The 19307-nt window shown below is 39.9% G+C and overlaps 1 long non-coding RNA gene across 1 annotated transcript in view; it reads left to right on the top strand.

Annotated features, from left to right (window-relative positions):
• Positions 1–270: 270 nt before the first annotated feature.
• LOC134471921 (uncharacterized) overlaps positions 271–19307 on the top strand; it is a 43665-nt gene continuing 24628 nt past the window's right edge. Inside the window, exons 1-3 of the long non-coding RNA XR_010041666.1 lie at positions 271–391; positions 7734–8121; positions 10461–10593. This is a non-coding gene — a long non-coding RNA (uncharacterized LOC134471921). The remainder of the gene's footprint in view (positions 392–7733; positions 8122–10460; positions 10594–19307) is intronic.

A 19307-nucleotide genomic window follows, 5' to 3' on the forward strand; every position in this document is an offset into this window, starting at 1 on the left:
TATATTATGATAAGCAATTCCTTTATTTGGGCAAATCTGTTCAAGACTACCTTGCCTGTCAATATATGACTCAGTGCACTTAACCAGTTATGCAGTTTTTTGTCACTTGCTGTGTACCTGCTACTTCTAAATTCTATAAATTCTATATAAACTAAGCTCTCGGGAAATTCAGTGCTGTTGCCTTTGTGGAATTATCCCTCAACTGTCCCCTGGCATGAAGATTCAACAGTCTGCTGGTGTAAATATTAAATGCTGCTTTCTTATCTCCTAGGTGCAAAGAGTCTTTCTTTTGGTTTGGTTTGGCTTGGGAATTTTCCTACAACAATACAACTGAACTTTAATACCTGCACAACAGAGAAAGATCCGGTGTCGAAAGATTTTGGCTTTGCAGGTAAGATGCTTAGATTACAATAATTTTCCACGTGGTTCTGAAAATCATCTAAACCTAGCAAAATTTATATATATTTAATCTGAAAATAATTATTTCATAGCATTGACTTGAAGACAAAATGAAATATGATGTTGATTATGGTCATTGATGCATTTTTGAGTTTTGCTAAATTTTCACTATTTTATAATCATAGCTGATGTTAGATTTATGGAGGGAGGTCCTCTTCAGTCTTGGAAAGGGGAAAAATAATAGAGTGTTTCAGGCTTATGTTCAGGGAATCATGGGTTTAGGGAAATGAACACAAATCCACAATTCATCTTTTTACTTTAGTGCACAAAGTTAGTAAAAAAAAATGCTTATCTGAAGATCTCAACTAAGTTATACTGGTTAGCAATTTGATGCTTAAATATAATTTTCCAAATCACAGTTCCATAGATTTGTCTAGGAACTTTTCCTTTAATTTGCCTCTGCCAATGCTACAAAAAACATACACATAGTCAAATATATTTTAAAATCTCATCATAGTTGGACATTAATAACAACCACTAGAACAAAAGTTCTGAGGATGCCCATATGAAGATGATGTAACTTGTGCTCATCAAATAAGTGTGCAATGAAGTATTTACTCTTCCACCACAATTTTATGAAGTACTTTTGTCTTCAGAAGCATGCATGTACTAAGGCAAAAAGGTCCAAGTTTGAGGAACCTGCATTAGGAGCTCGGTGACCTGATCATTTCAGAGTACAAAGTGGCATATAAACAGATCCAACTAGCTGTGCCCTGCCAGTGCCACCCTGTGCATGCAGAATGTAGCCCTTCAAAGAATGATCTTTCAAAAACTATGGTGACATTGCCCATTGCTTTCAAGTAATGGTTCTGAAAGGCGGTAATTCTGAGGATGAAGATTGTGAGAAGTCCTATCTGGTACAAACAGTCTGACTGATAACAGGACAAAATACTTCAGTATACTGAGATTGACATTTAATGAACTGAGTTACCAACAAGCTTTTATTATTAACTTTTTAAATAAAATCTTACATAAAAGTGTAACTCATTAGGGTTACTTTTTTTACCAAAGCACATACAGCACATGAAAAGCCAGGACATTGGTGGGACCAAGGACATAGGAGAATATACGTTGGGTATTGGTAAAGGCAGGGTGTAGTTTAGTTTTTGTAAAACTGATTGGCTTGAGAGTTTTAAGAGTATTAGTGAAGCATACTAACTATTAAGGCACAATCTTTGGTACTTATCCGGTCCCTTCTCCTTTGCTATTTGATACTGTTCATTGCTCTTTAGACACTGTTCATCTGTTCTGCTTCTTGGGTACTCTGAGTTGCATAGTTGTGTTGTCATCTTCCTCTACCATGATGTTCCTATGTTGTCAGTTGATCATGGACTGAATCCCCAGAAACTGTGTGTTAAATTTTACCTCTCTTCCTTTAAATTGGGGGTGTTGGGTATTGTGTCTCAGTGACAGAAAAGCTAATACTTGGGGGAAGGTAGGAAGAAAAAAGAAAATGGTGCTATTGTAGTCTTTCAGTTTAAATCTGCATATTATGCAAAGCACAGATTAAAATGTTTTTACAATAGTATATGTATATATATATGTATATGTATATATGCATGTGTATATATGCATATATGGTTGTTTTTGTGGAGGATCGAAAAAACCCTGTTGATAATTGATAAATTTTAAAATTTTCTTTTTGTGTATGTTCAACTAGAATAACTTTGGAGTATAATTCCTTATGCTTAAATTTTTATGATTACTTTATATCTCATGAGTTGCTATACAATGTCATGAGAAGTTCCTAATGCTGAACATTTTTGGTTTATGGTAACTTACTTTGGCTAATGTATTATATTTATAGAGCATCTCTTTACTCTATGTAGTATTTCCTACCCTCTTCCCAGATAAACTAATAATAATTTTTATTTCTGAGTCTTTATGAAAAATAATATACTGTAGTCATTTTTAAATGCTTATACATATATTGAGCCAGGTCCATAACAAAGTTTTCATTAGTCTATAGCAGAATATGAAAAGATCATTTTGATGACTATTAATCAAATTTTATACAGTTAAAAAACAAAGATAAGTTCTCTGCACTTTGGGAGGTTTGAAGAGACATTTTCAAATTTTCTTCCTCACATTCCCCCTATCCAATTTTGTCAGTAACAGAAATCCTAAAGCCAGTGAGCTTATGATGTAGAAATACTGGCTGACTCCAATCAATCTTACATTGTTCTTCTTTGCTTCATCTTGTAGCTGTTGGATTAGGTTTTTGTGGTCTCTAGCTCTTTTAAAAATATCTTTCTTTTCCTGGTTACTAGTTGCAACCCTGTCTGTTAGATCTGATATTATATTGTCATCTTTATTCAGTCTGTTACACATACTTTCAGTGGAGTTTCTACTTTCCTGAATTTCTGTTTGAATCTGTTTCATTGATCTCATTTCTTTTTTATGTTGGTCATGGTTTCCATTGTTTTCCTGAGCTGTATTTTAAAAAATCTGTGTCTGGTTTAATGTCTTTCATTTTGATTGTCATTTCTTTTTGCACCTCAGAGATTTTTTTCTATTATCTTTTTTTCATTTGAATTTTTTCCTTTCTGCTGTTACCATTTCAGAAAGTTCAAGTAATAGGCTTCCAATTTCCTTTATCTCTGTGTTCCAGATTTCTGTTGAGTGCTGAGTGTTTGGGGTTGCATGTTACTTCTTTGTCTTGTCATTTTCTCTTTTATATTGTATTTTGTTTTATGTGTTGATGCTTGTAGGTTTCTTATGTTACATAGTTTTATCCTTGGTATTGAGGAAATGTCTGTATCCTAGGAAATGTCTGTTCCTTAGGATGTCTTCTAGATGAGGCAGTTCTTTTTCTTTATATCTGGCCCAAGAGTCTACCTTGTCAATACATTAAGAATATGAAATTGCTATATTCTTGACTAGGGCCCATTCCTTGACTTAGGGCATTCCTTAAGCACTGGATTATGGTGATGGCTATGGACTCTTAAAATTGCAGTTGTCATGCAGGGAAGAAAAACTGGTTATAACAGGTGTGATATCCTGGTTAAAGTAGTACAGTTAGCAATAACAATAAACTCAAGAACAGCCTGGCTATTGACAAGCTGTGGTGACTGATAGTCTGATGTCTTTATCCACAGGAGGAATTTCTACATTTGTATAATATAATCCAATTTACACTGGGAACTTGTATGCAATGATTTTGTACTTAAGAGAGTGAATTTACGCCATTGTGAATGTGTGTGTGTGTGTGTGTGTGTGTGTGTGTGTGTATGTGTGTGTATGTGTGTTTAGGAAGAAGAGGGGATGAGATAGAGAAATAAATGAGGTTCAGTATTGTGGGAGCAAGGTTGGAGGGCACAGGATAATCATCACGTTTTGGGTAATTGTAAGTCACAACAGAGAAGGATTGGAAGAGGAAGCCTAGAAAGAAAATAGACAATGTTTACTTGCAGGAAAGTATCATAAAAACAAGCAAGGTAATTGATGAAAGGAGGATGGGTAGAATGAAACAAAAACAAAGGTTAGGGATCTAAATCATAAAAGAAAGAAAAAAAATGAGAAACTTCCCTCCTCCCATGAAACAAAAATAACCACTTACATATAAAAACAACAGCAAACATACAATAAAAAACAGGAAAAAACAACAGAAAGAAAAAGAAAAAGAAAAAAAACTTAAACAGCTGAATACAAAGAGGAAAACCAATCAGAGAGAGAAAAATAAAAATAATGAAATTCCTCTAGTGTCTAGAGTTCTGGGGTAGGTCCAAGTGGGATCTCAGAAATGTGCATTCTAGTCAAATTTGCAGGTGGATTTGTGCAAGGATTTGTCTCATCTCAGTTTCTGGATTTTGGGGATTAGTTTTCTGTGTTCCCCAGCCATTTAGAAAACCGAAAAAAAAAAAAAAAAAAAAAAAAAAAAAAAAGAAAAGAAAAGGGACAGCCATGCCCACTTGGTTCTATTCCTTGTTTCTTTTATCCCCAAGCACAGAGGTGGTTCACCTAATTTACCGTGTGCTGGCTTGTACTGGTACTGTTGCTTCCAGCTTTTCCATGCAGCTAGTGCTGCCTATCTATTGCGTGTGTGTGTGTGTGTGTGTGTGTGTGTGTGTGTGTGTGACCCAGGGTCACCTAGGCCAGAACCCTACTGTATCCTAGGGTTCTCTCTGGTCTCTGAGTCCTGCTGATGGAGGGAGGGAGAAAACAGTAATCTGGACGCTTTCTGTGGATGTCCAGTTCCCTCCAATATGGAAATACTGGGCCCTACAGAGGTGTGAATCAGTATTTCTGTGAATTTTGCTTTTTAGCTTGTGACCCAGGTAGAGGGAAACTGAATACCATAGGGCATGAACTTCACAACTAAGACCTCCTCAGGACTAAACTTCAGGAGCTAGGAGAGAGCCATGGACTTTCCTCATGTCACTGTGTCTGGCCACACCCCAGAGCCAAATAGTACTGCTTTTTTCTTAGCCACTATTGGCATTTCCTGTGCTCCTTCCCTCCTTCATTGGTATTAACTGCCAGAGGGCATTCCTTAGTTCACCAGACAGAAGTTCTCTAGGGCCTTTTTTTTGGTCAGGTATCACACTGAGTCCTTAACCTTATTATTGCATTTAACCTCACTGCACACAGGTTAGTGAGTTAGGCATTAATTTCATCCCCAATTTTTATAAATGGGAAATGATGCTTAGACAGCAATGAACTATGTAAATGCCACTCATTGAAACAGTTCGCTAGGTTCAAGCTCAGTTGTCTCATATTCCAAAGGTCACAGTAATACAGGGGAAAGAAACTTCCAACCTACTAGATAGCTAGTACTGGCTCATGTTCTCTAAAATTGAAGAATGAATTTTAGGAACAACAGAGGTTAAGAGAAGAATTATATTTGTTGAAGAAAAAAAGCTTCTCTCTAGAGAGAGGCAAAAGGAATCCCTACTGGGGTTACCAAAGACACTGTCTTTTCTAGGGATTTTTATAGAGCAAAACCCCAGGATGAGGCAGGTCCAAGGTGAGGAAAAAATGGCAACTTGCAAGGTGGGCATGAGGTGGGATAGAACTATGATCGACCAATAAGATTATGAGTATAATTGCTCAAGGAATAGTGGTTAAATTGAGAACAAAGGAGAAGTGATCATGTAGCAATTAGGCATGATATATTCTCTATATGAGCAAGGGTCTTTTTTTTTAAATTTTATTTAAGAGGAAAAAGAGAAAAACACAAAACAAAACAAAGCGGTGTAAGGGTACACGTAATACAGAACTACAAAAAAAAAAAAAAACATAACAGTAAGAAATCACCTGTTAATAGATTACATATTATCATCTTGAAAATAGTTGCTCAAATCACAGTATCAAAAAGAATACAAGGTGGACATTCAAACAGGGAGACTGCAAACAGCTGTATTCAATGATCCAAAAACATTGATATAGTCAGCTATTTAACACCCCTAAACACACTTGCTGTTATATCCGTTAGAGCTCTTTTTATTTTATTTTATCTTTTTTCCCTCTCTTTTTTACAACAAAATTTACACATTTTGGATTTTATTACTCCTTAGTGCTTATTACTTTTTGGGGGGGAAGAAAATACAGTCAAATACGGCAAAACAAAGCTGTCAGTCAAAACTAAGGATAGACATAGCACATGGTGTAGAACAGAGTACAAGGTTATCAACAATGGTTATCAACGTTGTCTCTTGTTTCCTTAAAAAGAATTGTCTATCTCATTAGATATTATAAAGTTGGACAAAACAGTAGAGAACAAGACCAATAAAACTTAGGCATTGTAAACATTACAGGACTTCCATAGAAGACAATAGTCAAACCAGAATGGGCATCTTAGTGAATCTTATTGCCTTCAAAGTAGTTGCCTATATCCTCAAACTTGATACTATCATACAGAGTGGAACAGAGTCTAATCAGTCAAAACAAGATCGTGGGAGTATTATAGGACTTCAAAACAAGTTAATAGGAAATCCAAAAGAGTTACTATTTATATATCCTAATTTTTAAAAATTTTTCCCTTAAGTAAGACAAACATAAGAAATGACTAAATAATTTTTTTTAAAAGAATAAGGGGGAGATTGAGATAAAACAGGATATAACAATATAACAATAGAGGTCAAAGCATGACTGTTTCAGCAACCTAGTACTTCACCACCATATAACCCGACTTAATAGTAGTTACCATAGTGTCTGTCTTTTTCCTTGAAATATTTGGATAAAACTTCATATACTCTAGCTTTAAATATTTCCATATCAAGAAGCCCAGAATAAAGCCTTTCTAATTAATGAGTGAAAACTTTATAAGGCTTCAAGGCCACCTAATGGGGAATCATGATTACCACATATTTTTATATATTTGAATCATTACTTACATTAGGGAAACTATTCGGTATTCACACATGCGAGATTGATTTATTTCACTTATGAGTATAGTGAGCAAGGGTCTTGTCTGTAGACGGCAGGGCTAGTGACTTCCTTTGCCTTGCTCGGGGTTATAGAGACCTGTTTAGAATATCAATCCCTGATGTTTATTCTTAGGATGTGGGTATATTTCTTTGATCTTTGTCTTGAGGTCTGACCCATGTGTGAGGTGTTTATCTCCCGAATAATTCTAAGGTATCTGGTTTTCTGCACTGGGTTCTTCAAGGGCTCAGCCCTGTCTGACTACCTATAATATTTCTATTTAACTCAGCTATCTGTAACAGTAGCATCAACTGGGGACCTACACATCACTTAGAAGTATAGGGGGACTCTGTGGTGGAAACCTTAAGAACAAGCACTTGGTTGTTTGGGGAATTATTTTGAAACTCAGAATAAAATCATGCCTGCCTTTCATGGTTGTTGTCATGATTAAATTAAATAATGCATACAGAACTCTGGAGGAAGTAAGTTTTTCGGATTGCTGGTGACAGTAATAATGTTAAAAATAGTGTCTGGCTTATGATACAGTTGAATGAGACTTTGCTGATGCTGAGAAATTTATTGTGTAGTATAAAGTGGGACATTTGGGGGATGGGTTCAGATTCAGGTAAAAGCCTTGAATGATCATAATGAGAGGTGCAGTTGTCTGGGTTGAAATGTGCCTGGAGCTTCCTTGTCATGTGTATCCTAGCATGGTGGGCCTGGGGAGCCTGGGAGGTTCTAGGTCCTCATTTGTGTCTGGCTGCCAAGTACAGTGAGCTCAGCCTGAAAGGATTTTGCCCTAGAATAAGTTATATAATATTATGGCAGTGGGAGGTGGAACCAAGAGATGTTTACCTTCAGGTCACTTCCTCCTTCCTCTATGACAACTTCTTTTCTTCCTTTACCAGTGGCGCGAAGGAGGTCCCAATCACCTGCTTGCATGTCATCAATGCCCACCCTAAGTGCAACCCTCAGTCAGAGGTTATATGTGTACTCCACACCCCATGTCAGAAGAGGCCCAGACCTTCTATGTTTGGTGGACTCTTCTCCACATCCTTGGAATAAAGGCTACTGTTACTTTATATTTTTTCTTTCTTTCCTCACACCAAAAACTCTACCATTTGGTTCCCTGACCGGCAAGGCAGTGTGAGTGACTCCTGGGGACCTCCCACTTTGAGTCCCCTGCCGATTCATGGACTGGACCATATCTTGGATTAATTCCTCATTTTTCAACATGCGGGAGCTGCTTGTCATCACCAGCCTGCAAACAATAGCAGCCTGTCTCATTTACCACAGGTGAGCTAATTTCAATCCAGGGTTTTCTGTTACTGTGGGCTGGCCTGTGCCAGATTATCCATTCCATCGCTGGACAAAGGTAGTAGTTCTCATGTTCTTTGGATGGTCCAAGGCAGAGCCATTACTCTGGTCCTCTGGGATGCCAACCAAGTGCCTTTTGGTGATGGCCAATGGGTTCAGGTTTGAGCCGTTTTAATCATGCTTCCAAAATAGGTGACAATCTCTTTTGTTAAGTGTGATCTGGGACAATTTTCACATTCCTTGGGGGAGAGCCAGAGCTCTCACAGCTTGAGGCAAAATTGTCCTTTTGGCTCACTTTTAATTTGGTCATGGGGAATACTATTTCCTGTTTCCCAAAAAGTACACCTCTGGGGTGCCTGGTTTGTAACCTTGGTATCTTTGAAAACTATAAGAATTAAACAATCTTTTACTGCCGGGAGGCATGGCTGACCTACCAGCTTAATGGCAGCCATGGCCTAAAAAGGGGACATGTGACCCCTATATTCTCAAAAATTTATATGACTTTTGTTACACTGGCAAAAAATTAGCAGAAATTCCATATATACAGGCCTTCTTTACCCTAATGACGTGCTCTTCTCTCATTAAATCATGTACAGCGGCTCAAATCTTTTTAGCTAACTCTGCTGTACCAGAAACTCTCCCCTCCTCCCATCAAGACCCCTTAGATGATGTGCCCCCTGTCTTTACTCCCCTTCCTCCCTATCCTTAAAATCAAACCCCACAGCCTTCTCAGCCAAAGGTTTCTGTATCCCCTGTGCTGTCCTCTTCTCCTCCCTCATCCACAGCGGCCTCTACTCCTTCCCTTAGTGTTTCTCCCCAGTCTCCAACTTCTCAACCCCCACAACCTAAGCCATCTGTTCTGTCTGAGGGTTCTTTGTCCCCTTCCCTTGCATTGCCATTTTCTCTGCTGGCTCACCATATGCAGTCTCAGGTGTTCCAGCCTTTTGGCAGGCCATACGGTTGTCAACAGCCATCTTGCTGCAGCTCGCATGGAGGACAGGTACCATCTTGCAGCCCTCCACCATGTGACAGGGCGCTGCCATCTTGGATGGGTCTCAGGATCAATGGCCGCCCCCATTGGCTCCTTGTGCAATCAGCAGAAGGCATTCTGCTGTGGGTCACATGCAGACCAGCTGCTATCTTGTGCTCACTCACTGTGCTGCCAGCATCAGCTTGGCTGCTGCAGGTCACACGGTGACCCGCCAGCAGCCTGTGTTTCCTTGTAGCATGGTGACAAGCAGCCATTTTGTAGCCAATCATCGGGTAATTGCCCACATACAACTGCCAGATGGTTGGCCACTCTGTGGTCATCTACTCCATAGCCATCTCAGCCTTGATGTCTACTCCCACTTCAAGAACAGGCTGGCCCCGAGAAACTAGTTAATATACATGTACCTTTCTCCCTTTCTGACCTATCTCAGATTAGCCATAAATTAGGTTGCTTCTCTGTTGACCCACATAATTATATTAGAGAATTTAAATTTATAACTAATTGTTACATTTCAAGGATATTTATGTGATTCTGAACTCCACCCTTGGCTCTCACAAGAGCAAGCTCAGCTGTGGCAAGCGACTCAAAAAGAAGCCAATCACAGACATAAGCCAACTATCACTGACAATGACCCTGGGCTTATGGTTAGGGTTAGTAGTGCCTGAACAGGATCCTAACTGAAATTACCGAAATGGAGAAAGTTCTTATAAAATACATAAGATGATTGAATGTCTAATTGTGGGCCTTAAAAAAATTGCTCACAAACATACTAACTTTTACTATTAACAAGCTTTTAGAACAGGTGCGGGAGACTGATGAAAATCTGGCTGTGTTCCTGAATCGGCTTAGGGACACCTTAATTAAGTTTACTAATGTAAACCTAGACTCTCACGAAGGGATGACTGTTGTTAACTCTTGTTTTATTTCTCAGTCTGCTCCTGATATTAGTGCAAAGTTACAAAAGGCTGAACATGGCCCTCAAACCCCACAAGATCTTCTTAATATAGCTTTCTGTGTTTTCAACAACAGAGAAAAACTCAAAAAGAGAAAGACGCACAAAAAAAGAAATGTGCTAAATATGAATCTGATCTCTTAGCATGGCACTTGGGGCTCCCAAGACAGAAAGCCAAAACAAGGTGGAGCTGCCTGAGCCCCTCCTGGGCCATGCTTCAAGTGCAACAAAGAAGGACACTGGGCAAGAGAGTGCCCCAATTCTGGTGTTCCTTTGGGGCCTTGCCCCTATTGCAATCTCAAGGGCCACTGGAAGAGTGACTGTCCTAGCCACCAGAGAGCACGTAAGCCATCTTCTAACTCCTTGCCCTCACAGGAGATCCCATCACTGCCAGATTCATTGCTGACTGATCTACTTGGACTTGCTGCTGAAGATAGATGGGGTTTGGGGTCCACAGCCCCCACTAAGATATCCTTCTCAGAGCCCCAAGTCTCACTGGAGGTCTCAGGTAAGATACTATCTGTACTTGTAGACATGGGGGCGACTTATAGTGTACTTCCTGAGTTTTCAGACCCTTGTATTAAGTCCTCAATCTCTGTAGTGGGTGTTGATTGCCAGCCTATGCAGCCTTTGCAGACAGGGCCTATAACATGCAGGTTCCAGACTCTCTTCTTTACCCATAGTTTCCTAGTAATTCCAACATGTCCCACACCCCTTTTGGGTAGGGATCATCTTCAAAGGCTTAACTTCTCCTTTACCTTCTCCCTCCCCACGGCTCTAGTCCTCCAAACACCCTCTTAATGTGCCACAAAGTCATCCCTTCCCCTTCCTTCTTCTCTGGTCAATCCCATAGTTTGGGATACTTCCAATCCCACACTACCCATGCCATGCCTATTTTAATTCATCTCAGGGATCCTTCAATTTTTCCATGTGTTCCTCAATATACCATAGCTCTCAAACATTTACAGGGACTTAAACTTGTAATTAAGCACCTTTCAGACAATGGTTTTCTTAAACCTACCCATTCACCCTATAATGCTCCCATTCTCCTGATACTCAAGCCTGATGCATCTTATCCCCTAGTGCAGGACCTCAGGATAATCAATAGTGCTGTTACCCCAACCCACCCAGTGCTGCCAAACCCTTATACTGTGCTCTCTCATATCCCTCCCTCCGCCACTCACTTTACAGTTTTAGATCTTAAAGATGCCCTTTTTAAACCATCCCCCTACACCCTGATTGTCAGGATCTCTTTGTGTTTACATGGAGTGATCCAGACACTCTCAGGTCTCAACAACTTACTTGGATAGTGCTCCCCCAAGGGTTCAGGGATAGTCCTCCTTCTTTAGTCAAGCTCTTGCTGCTGACCTTGCAGAACTTGATCGCAAACCTAGCGTTCTCCTTCAGTACATAGATGACTTCTTTTATGTTCTCCATCCCATACATTAGCCATATAGCACTTAGCTAGTCTCCTTAATTTGCTTGCCAGTCATGGGTATAGGGTCTCTCCTGCTAAAGTTCAAATAGCTTCCCCAAAAGTCAAATATCTAGAGATTTCTCTCACTCCCACCACTCATTCCATTACTACAGATCATAAGGCAATTCTTTGAGATCTCCAAGTGCCCACAACTAAACAAGGTTGCATCTTTCATAGGTTTAACTAATTTGTTTCATCTGTGAATTCCTAACTTTGCAGCTCTAGCTCAACCCCTCTACAAAGCTTCTAAGGGCCCCTTATCAGAACCCCTAGACCCCACTATGCCCGTAAATGGCTCCTTTTATAAACTGAAAGAGGCTTTCCTAGGGTTCCAGCCCTTACCCTTCCTAACCCGACCCAACTTTTCATTCTATATACTACTTCTCAGGGCCACAATGCTGTAGGTGTACTAGGACACAAGAAGGGACCTTCTTTTCATGTGGTAGCCTACTTGTCAAAACAGCTAGACAACACAGTAAAAAGATTAGCACCTTGTGGTCACAGCCCTATTGACACGGGGAGCTAAGAAGTTTACATTAGGGCAGTCTATTACAGTACACTCACCTCATCATCTAAGTGAGCTTATCGCATGTAAGGCACTCCCCACCCTTTTCACCTTCAACAGGTACATCTAGCCCTCTCTCAGGAAACCTGTGTCTCTGTTGCAACTAGTGGTCCTCTTAATGTGGCAACTTTACTTCTCACCTCAGAGGGCCATCCTCACCATGACTGTATTGAGGTCTTACAGATGACTCCCACCCCTTTCCCTCGCATCAGTAGCACACCTCTCTCTTTAGCTTTTGACACATAGTGCATAGATGGCAGTTCTACAAACACAGCCCCCCAAAAGTAGGATATGTATAGTTTAACCAGTCAAAAGTCATAGAGGCTAATCCACTGCCACCTGGGACACCTTCCCAGAGGGCAGAACTTATTGCCCTTACAAGGGCTCTTACACTAGCAAAGGACAAAGTCATAAATATATACACTGATTCAAAGTATATATTTAGCATTTTACACTCTCATGCCTCTATCTGGCAAGAAAGAGGTTTTATCAACTCTCAGGGAACCCCCATCATTAATGCACTTCTTACCCTTAAACTCCTAGAGGCAGCACTACTCCCAAAGCAGGCAGCAGTTATTCATTGTAGGGACACCAGAATTCTGCAGGTCCCATTGCTCAAGGCAATGCCTTTGCAGATTCACAAGCCAAGTTAGCTACACAAAGGCCCTATCCTTCTCATCTTCTATGTTAGTCCCCAACAGTCTACCTCAACCTAATGATTCACCAGAGCAGCTACAGTTACTTTATAAACCAGATTACACACAAAACACTCAGGGATGGATTTTCCAGGGGTCAAAACTTGTTCTCCCAGATCAGCAGGCCTTAGACAGCATCACTGACTTACATAACTGATTCCATAAAGGATCACAGGCCCCATACAGACTCTTAGCCCCAGTAGCCACACACCTTTCTCTGAAAGCTATCATTCTTCAGATTACTCACACCTGTCATCTCTGTACTAGGACTTCTCTTCAGGGACATATAGCACCCCCTTCCTTTCCTACTATCAATTTCATGGACACGCCCCTGTTCAGGACTGGCAGATAGCTTTTACACACATGCCCCACCACAAAAATCTCATATATCTTTTCACCTTTGTTTGTACTTTTTCAAGACGGATAAAAGCCTTTCCCACAAGAGGGAGACTGCTGATGTAGTTACTAAAGTCCTACTACAGAAAATCATCCCAAGGTTTGGTCTACCTCAGAGTATTCAGTTAGATAACAGTCCAGCCTTTATTTTTCAGCTCACCCAACAGGTACCCTCAAGCTTACACATCACCTGCACCTACACATCCCATACCATCCACAATCTTTCGGAAAAGTAAAAAAGGAAAATGGCCTCATAAAAACACACCTTACAAAGCTCATTTTAGAACAACAGCCTTGGCCTCAACTTCTGCCCCTGGCCTTAGCCACACTCAGGCTTGTACAGCAGACCATTCTTACTCCACAACCTTCCTACCCCCCAAAGTCTCCCTCCTCTTGCTGACTACATCCCAATCCTTGCCTTCTTCTGACACCTGTTACGACAACATGCTGATCTCTGCCTTCCCCAGCCCTCTGAAGGGTCCAAACCAGATCCTCCCATATCCCCAGGAGACCTAATTTATCTCAAATGTTCTAAACCCACAGGACTACAACCAAGGTGGAGCGGTCCCTACCTGGTCTTCTTGACCCTCTACCCTTCTTGACCTTTTTTATTTACCAGTGGCATGAAAAAGGTCCCAACAGTGGTCAAAGTTGCTGGACTGCCATCCTGGTTTCACATCACTCAAGCTATGTGGTGCTCTCCCAACCCTGAATCTAACCATCCTGAGTTGTCATCTCATGTTTTATCGCCCACCTGTCTCCATCTCACCAAGGCCTCACAGCCACAACTCTCAGGCTAAGTCATATTTTGCTCTCCAATTTGGTTTGTAATTCCTTACGTTCTATTAATTTTCTGTTTTACAGCAGAATTCTTGATAGTCTTTCCAAAAGACTCCCACATCATGTGTAAGATCCTCTTCATGTTGTTCTATGTGACAACTGTCTTAGTCTCTCTACCCTCAGCTGTTTAGTCAAACTTGACATCCCTGAAGGCCTAGGCTCTTATCTCCCTTATAGTGCAGTGACACAGCCAAGGTCTTCCCCACACCTGTTATACTTTCCAGCTCAACTCCTGAACCAGAGACAAGTCCCACATACCTACACTTTTTTAACTTTTACCCTTTCAGGTGGAGGAATAATCACCTCTCATAACTTCACTCCTCCTAATGCCACACTTATTTTTCAGAATTCTACCTCACTGTGGTAAGGATTCCACTTCACCGTGGTCCTGATGGAATGGTATATTTAAATCAAAGGCACCTTTTCTTCTACGTCGCCTGGGTCCTTAAATATGATAGTCACTTTCCTCCTCATATCACCTTGTCTGTTTTTCTAGTCTAACATGTGGGCATTCACCAATGATGAAGTTGTCCTGGCTAAAACACTTGGCACCAACTTCTATGGGCATTGACCATCATCCTGTCAACCTTCCTAAATCCCAATATGGCACCCTTTTCAGCAGAAAATAGTAAAAGAGAGACTTCACCCTTTTCTTAACAATAAAAAGATGGGAATGAAAGGATTTTTGCCCTAGAATAATTTATATGATATTATGGCAGTGGGAGGCGGAACCAAGGGATGTTTACCTTGAGGTCACTTCCTCCTTCCTGTATGACAACTTCCTTTTTTATTTACCAGTGGCATGAAAAAGGTCCCAATCAGGAGCTTGCCTGTCACCAATACCCACTGTAAATGCAACCCCCTGTCAGAGATTATACGTATATCCCATACCCCACGTCCCAATCAGAAGAGCCCCTGAACTACTATGGTTGCTGTACTTTTCTTCACGTCCTTGGCATAAAGGCCACTGTTACTTTATATTTTTTCTCTCTTTTCTTGTGCTGAAAACCCTATCATGGCCCATTCCTGTTTGGGAGGAACAAAGCCAAGTGAAGAATGAGGTTCACGCTGTGGAGACCCTGTGAAAGGAGTTTGTAAAGATGAGAAGTTGAGCCTGGTACCCCTGGGAAGCTCTCCACCCTTCTGTCTGGCTCATGCTGAGAAGTGGAGTCAGGCTCTGATTATCTTGGCCAAAAATATTTTCGTTCATTTGTCCAGGAACTGAAAGATTAGGGTCCTCCCGGCAGCTGCTGACACATACAGATGTACAGTGTTTGAATGTACTTCAAAACTGGGAAGCAGCTGCCTACAGAGTGAAAGAGGAGCAGCTTTCCCAAATGCAAGACCCTGAAAGGGGAAGAAAGTTGCTGTGGAAGGAAATGAAGTCATAGCTCTCACAGTGTAGCCCTGCCTCCAGAGAGGGGAGTGTGTGTGTGTGTGCGTGTGTGTGTGCGTGCCTTATCTATGACTGAGATATGTTCACGGACTGAGATCCACTGTTACAGTGGGTAGTTAGAAGCTGGTAACATGTAGAGAGAATGTCACATTTATTTAATATGTATTTTTATGTACTTTGAGTGTAGACAAGGTTTTGATGAATTACAGTTTCTTCAGAAGATGACTCATTTCTCTTGGTTTTTATCTTGAGTGTGTTGTCTGGGAGGCAGGAGGAGCAATGACTTGGACTGAATTTTCTTTTTCTCTTGAACATTCATGTGCATCCCGTGCACAGTAAAGATAGCTTGGGATAGAGTCACTGTTTTATTACTTTTCTCACTGCTGAAACAAAATACATGATGCCCAAAATTAGGAAATGCTCATTTGGCTTTCAGACTGTAGTCAGCTGGCTCTAAGGCAGTGTGACCCAAGTCAGAGGTGCATCACAGAGGAGAACCAGTTCTTTGTGCAGAGAAGACAGCAAAAGCAAGTGAGCAAGGAACTGTAACAGTGAGCTTTTGCTCCTTTTATCTTATCTTATTTAAGGCAGAGTAGCACTCACACTCTTAATCCTTGTGCCCTTGATCCTAGCATTCATTGTACCATGAATCAATCCCAGCACCACACATTCTAGATGCAGCTACCTTTGAAAGAGCTCAGCCATGACTGCGTGAGGCTTTGGAGGGACTTCTAGATCTAAGCTGTAACAGTTACAAGAGAGCCATCAGCAGCTGTGTTTTTTTCCTGTCTGCATCTGTGTGTCTGTCTCTTTCATCATCTCTGGGTCCTTCTCTCTCTCTCTCTCTCTCTCTCTCGCTCTCTCTCTCTCTCTCTCTCTTTCTCTGAAATAATTACATATCCACAGGAAGATGCACAGGTAGCACAGAAATCTTGCTTTGTGCCCTTTCAGCAGTCACCCTCAATGGTTGTGTTTTACTTGAGCATAGTACAATATCCAAACCTAGTGTGCTTGTCAGCTTTTCATCACTGTGTCATAATACTGGAAAATAATTTAAAAGGGGAAAGCTGTATTTTGGTTTTAAAGTTTTCCATCCATTGTCAAGCTGTCTCTCTTGCTTTGAGGCCTATAAGCAGGTAGAAACCTCCTGATGAAAGGATGTGGTAGAAAACACATCTCACCGCGTGGCAGGCAGGAAGCAGGAGTGGTGACCAAGACCCAGCAAAGCGAGAGTCAGGACTGAGACATCACCTTCAAAGTGATCTTTTCATGATCCGTGTACTTCAGCTAGCTGTCACCTCCGATGTTTTCATTACCTTCAGGCAGTATCGTCAAATAAGGTTCTTATAAATGGATTCATAACATGAATCCTGATGCTAGAGGCCTCATGAACTGATCACCCTCTGAAAGCCCCACCTTGGAAGACATGAGACTTCTGGGCGACATTTTAAATTTAAACTACAGCATTGGGGAACGCACACTGGTACACGATGTGTGCAATTCTCTGTCAGTTTGTTGCATGTAAATTATTGTAAACTAAATATGATACAAAACTACTCCTGTGACTTATTTTTGTCACCCCTATCTCTTCCCTCCACCACATGCCATTGATTTATTCTTTGTCTCCAGAATTTTGACATTTTGACAGTATCACATCTACGGAATCATATAATGATTTTTGGGGGTGGAATTGGCCTTATTACTTAATACAATGTCTTGAGATCCAGCCAAATTGTGTGTATAGTAGTTATGTACCTTTTTTTTTTTTCTTTTTTCTGTCTGAGTAACGTTCTTTGTTATGGTTGTGCTGTAGTTTTGCTTAACCAAAGGATGTTTTAGTTGTTTCATTTTTTGGATATTACAAATAAAACTGGTGTGGACACTCATGTAAGAAATTTGTTTGGATATAAGTTTTTATTTCTCTGGGACAAATACCTAGAAATGTTGTTTGGTAGTTAGGTAAGACTAACTACCTAACTTAAAATCACTTAAATTAGTTTATATGTTGTTTTTTCTTTTAAAAAAGCGCAGAAGAGTTTTCCAGGAGGAATTGTGTTTTGCTTCCCCACCAGCAATGTAATCAATATCTAGTTTCTCAAGGTCTTCTGCAGCATTTGACATTATTTGTTTGTTTTTTAAAAATCTACCTGTTCTACTACATATGCAGTGATATCTCAATTACACCCTCAATCACACCACAATGTGAATGAAGGACTGGACTCCCATCAGCTACATTGCTGTATTTAAACAAACTTGTGGAGTTCTTATTCACCTATCCCACAGTCAATATTCATTAAGTCAGCATATTCACAGAGTAGCACACTGATCACCACAGCCTATTAGAACACTTTCATTCCTTCAAAAAGAAACTCCTTACGTCTTTGCCATTATCTTCTAAACGCCTGTCCTAGCCCAAGCCTATACCAACCACTAACCTACTTAGTATCTCTGCATATTTCCCTGTCCTGGAATTCTTGTATAAATGGAATCATTCGGTATATGGTCTTTCTTTGGCTTTACACAATGTCTTCAAGGCTTGTCAATTTCATATCCGTACCTCTTTTCCTTTTCTTACCAAAAAATATTCCAATGTATAATTATACCACATTTACTCATTTATTAGGCAACGGACATTTGTGTTGCCTCTGCACTACTATTAATAATGTTGCTATAAATATTGATATGCAAGATACTGTGTAGACATGTCTTTAATTCTTTTGAGTATATACCGAAGTGTGGAATTGTTTAAGGTGTACAATAATTCTATTGGAGGAACTGGCAGCTCACTTTCCAAAAGATCTATACCATTTTACATTCTTACCAGCAGCATAAAAGGGTTTTGAATCTCCATATTGCCACAAACACTTATTATCATCTTCTTCTTGGTAGGTATGTAGTGGTGCGATGGTGATTTTGCTTCAGCTTCCTCATGTTTAATGAAGTTAACCATCTTGTAGTTCTTTATTTGTTAGTCGCTTATCTTCTTTGGTGAATTATTTAATACTCTTGTCCATTTTAAAATTGCATCTTTGCTTTTAATTTTGTTTTATGATTTTTTCATAGATTTTAGATATATGGCTTTTAACAGATACATGATTTTTCAAATTTTCTTCTATTTTGTGGATATCTTTTCACTTTATTGGTAGCATTTTTTGAATTATGCAAGTTTTTCACTTAATGAAATTCATCTTATTCTAATTTCTTCCTTCTGTTGTTTTGCTTTTTGTGTCACATCTAAGAAATTGTCAGCTAGTCATGATCGTGGAGATTTGGACTCCTCTTCTAAAGCCTTCATAATTTTAATGCTTACATTTAAGCTGATGAAATCTTTTGAGGCAATTTTGTTTGTAATGTAAGGTAAGTATCCAAAATTATTTAATACAGGTGGATATCCTGTTTTACCTGATCATTTCTTGAAAAGATGACCCTTCCTCCCCCGTTTAATTATACTGGCACTTTTGTCAAAAAATCAATGAGCTCAGTGCCATACTTTTATTAGGAAAATTTTTCTATCCCCGATATACAGATTCTGGGAATTGAGCAATTTAAGATTTCAAAGGATAAATCAAGATTTGCTCTAAAGTGGGAGGAACAATGGGTTTCAAATTTGTGAAGAATCAAGTGTACTCTACTGTAAGTGAGATCCAGGCACTTTTTCAAGGATGACTGGTGTGGTAGAGGGGACAGAGTCTTGTATTTGACTAAATGAGAGAGAAGGGAGGTAGAAAAAAGAGGAACTGAACACATTATGACCTCCAAAAGTGGCTTTCCTTTTTCTAGTTTTACCTTTGAATAGTCTTGAGTTTTGTTTGTTTGGCTTCTTTATTCTTCAGAGAATGTAATATATACCTAT

Source organism: Cavia porcellus, unplaced genomic scaffold (genome assembly GCF_034190915.1).
Source record: "Cavia porcellus strain 051 isolate PalLab524CR breed Dunkin Hartley unplaced genomic scaffold, mCavPor4.1 scaffold_21, whole genome shotgun sequence".
Classification (NCBI taxonomy): Eukaryota; Metazoa; Chordata; class Mammalia; order Rodentia; family Caviidae; genus Cavia; species Cavia porcellus.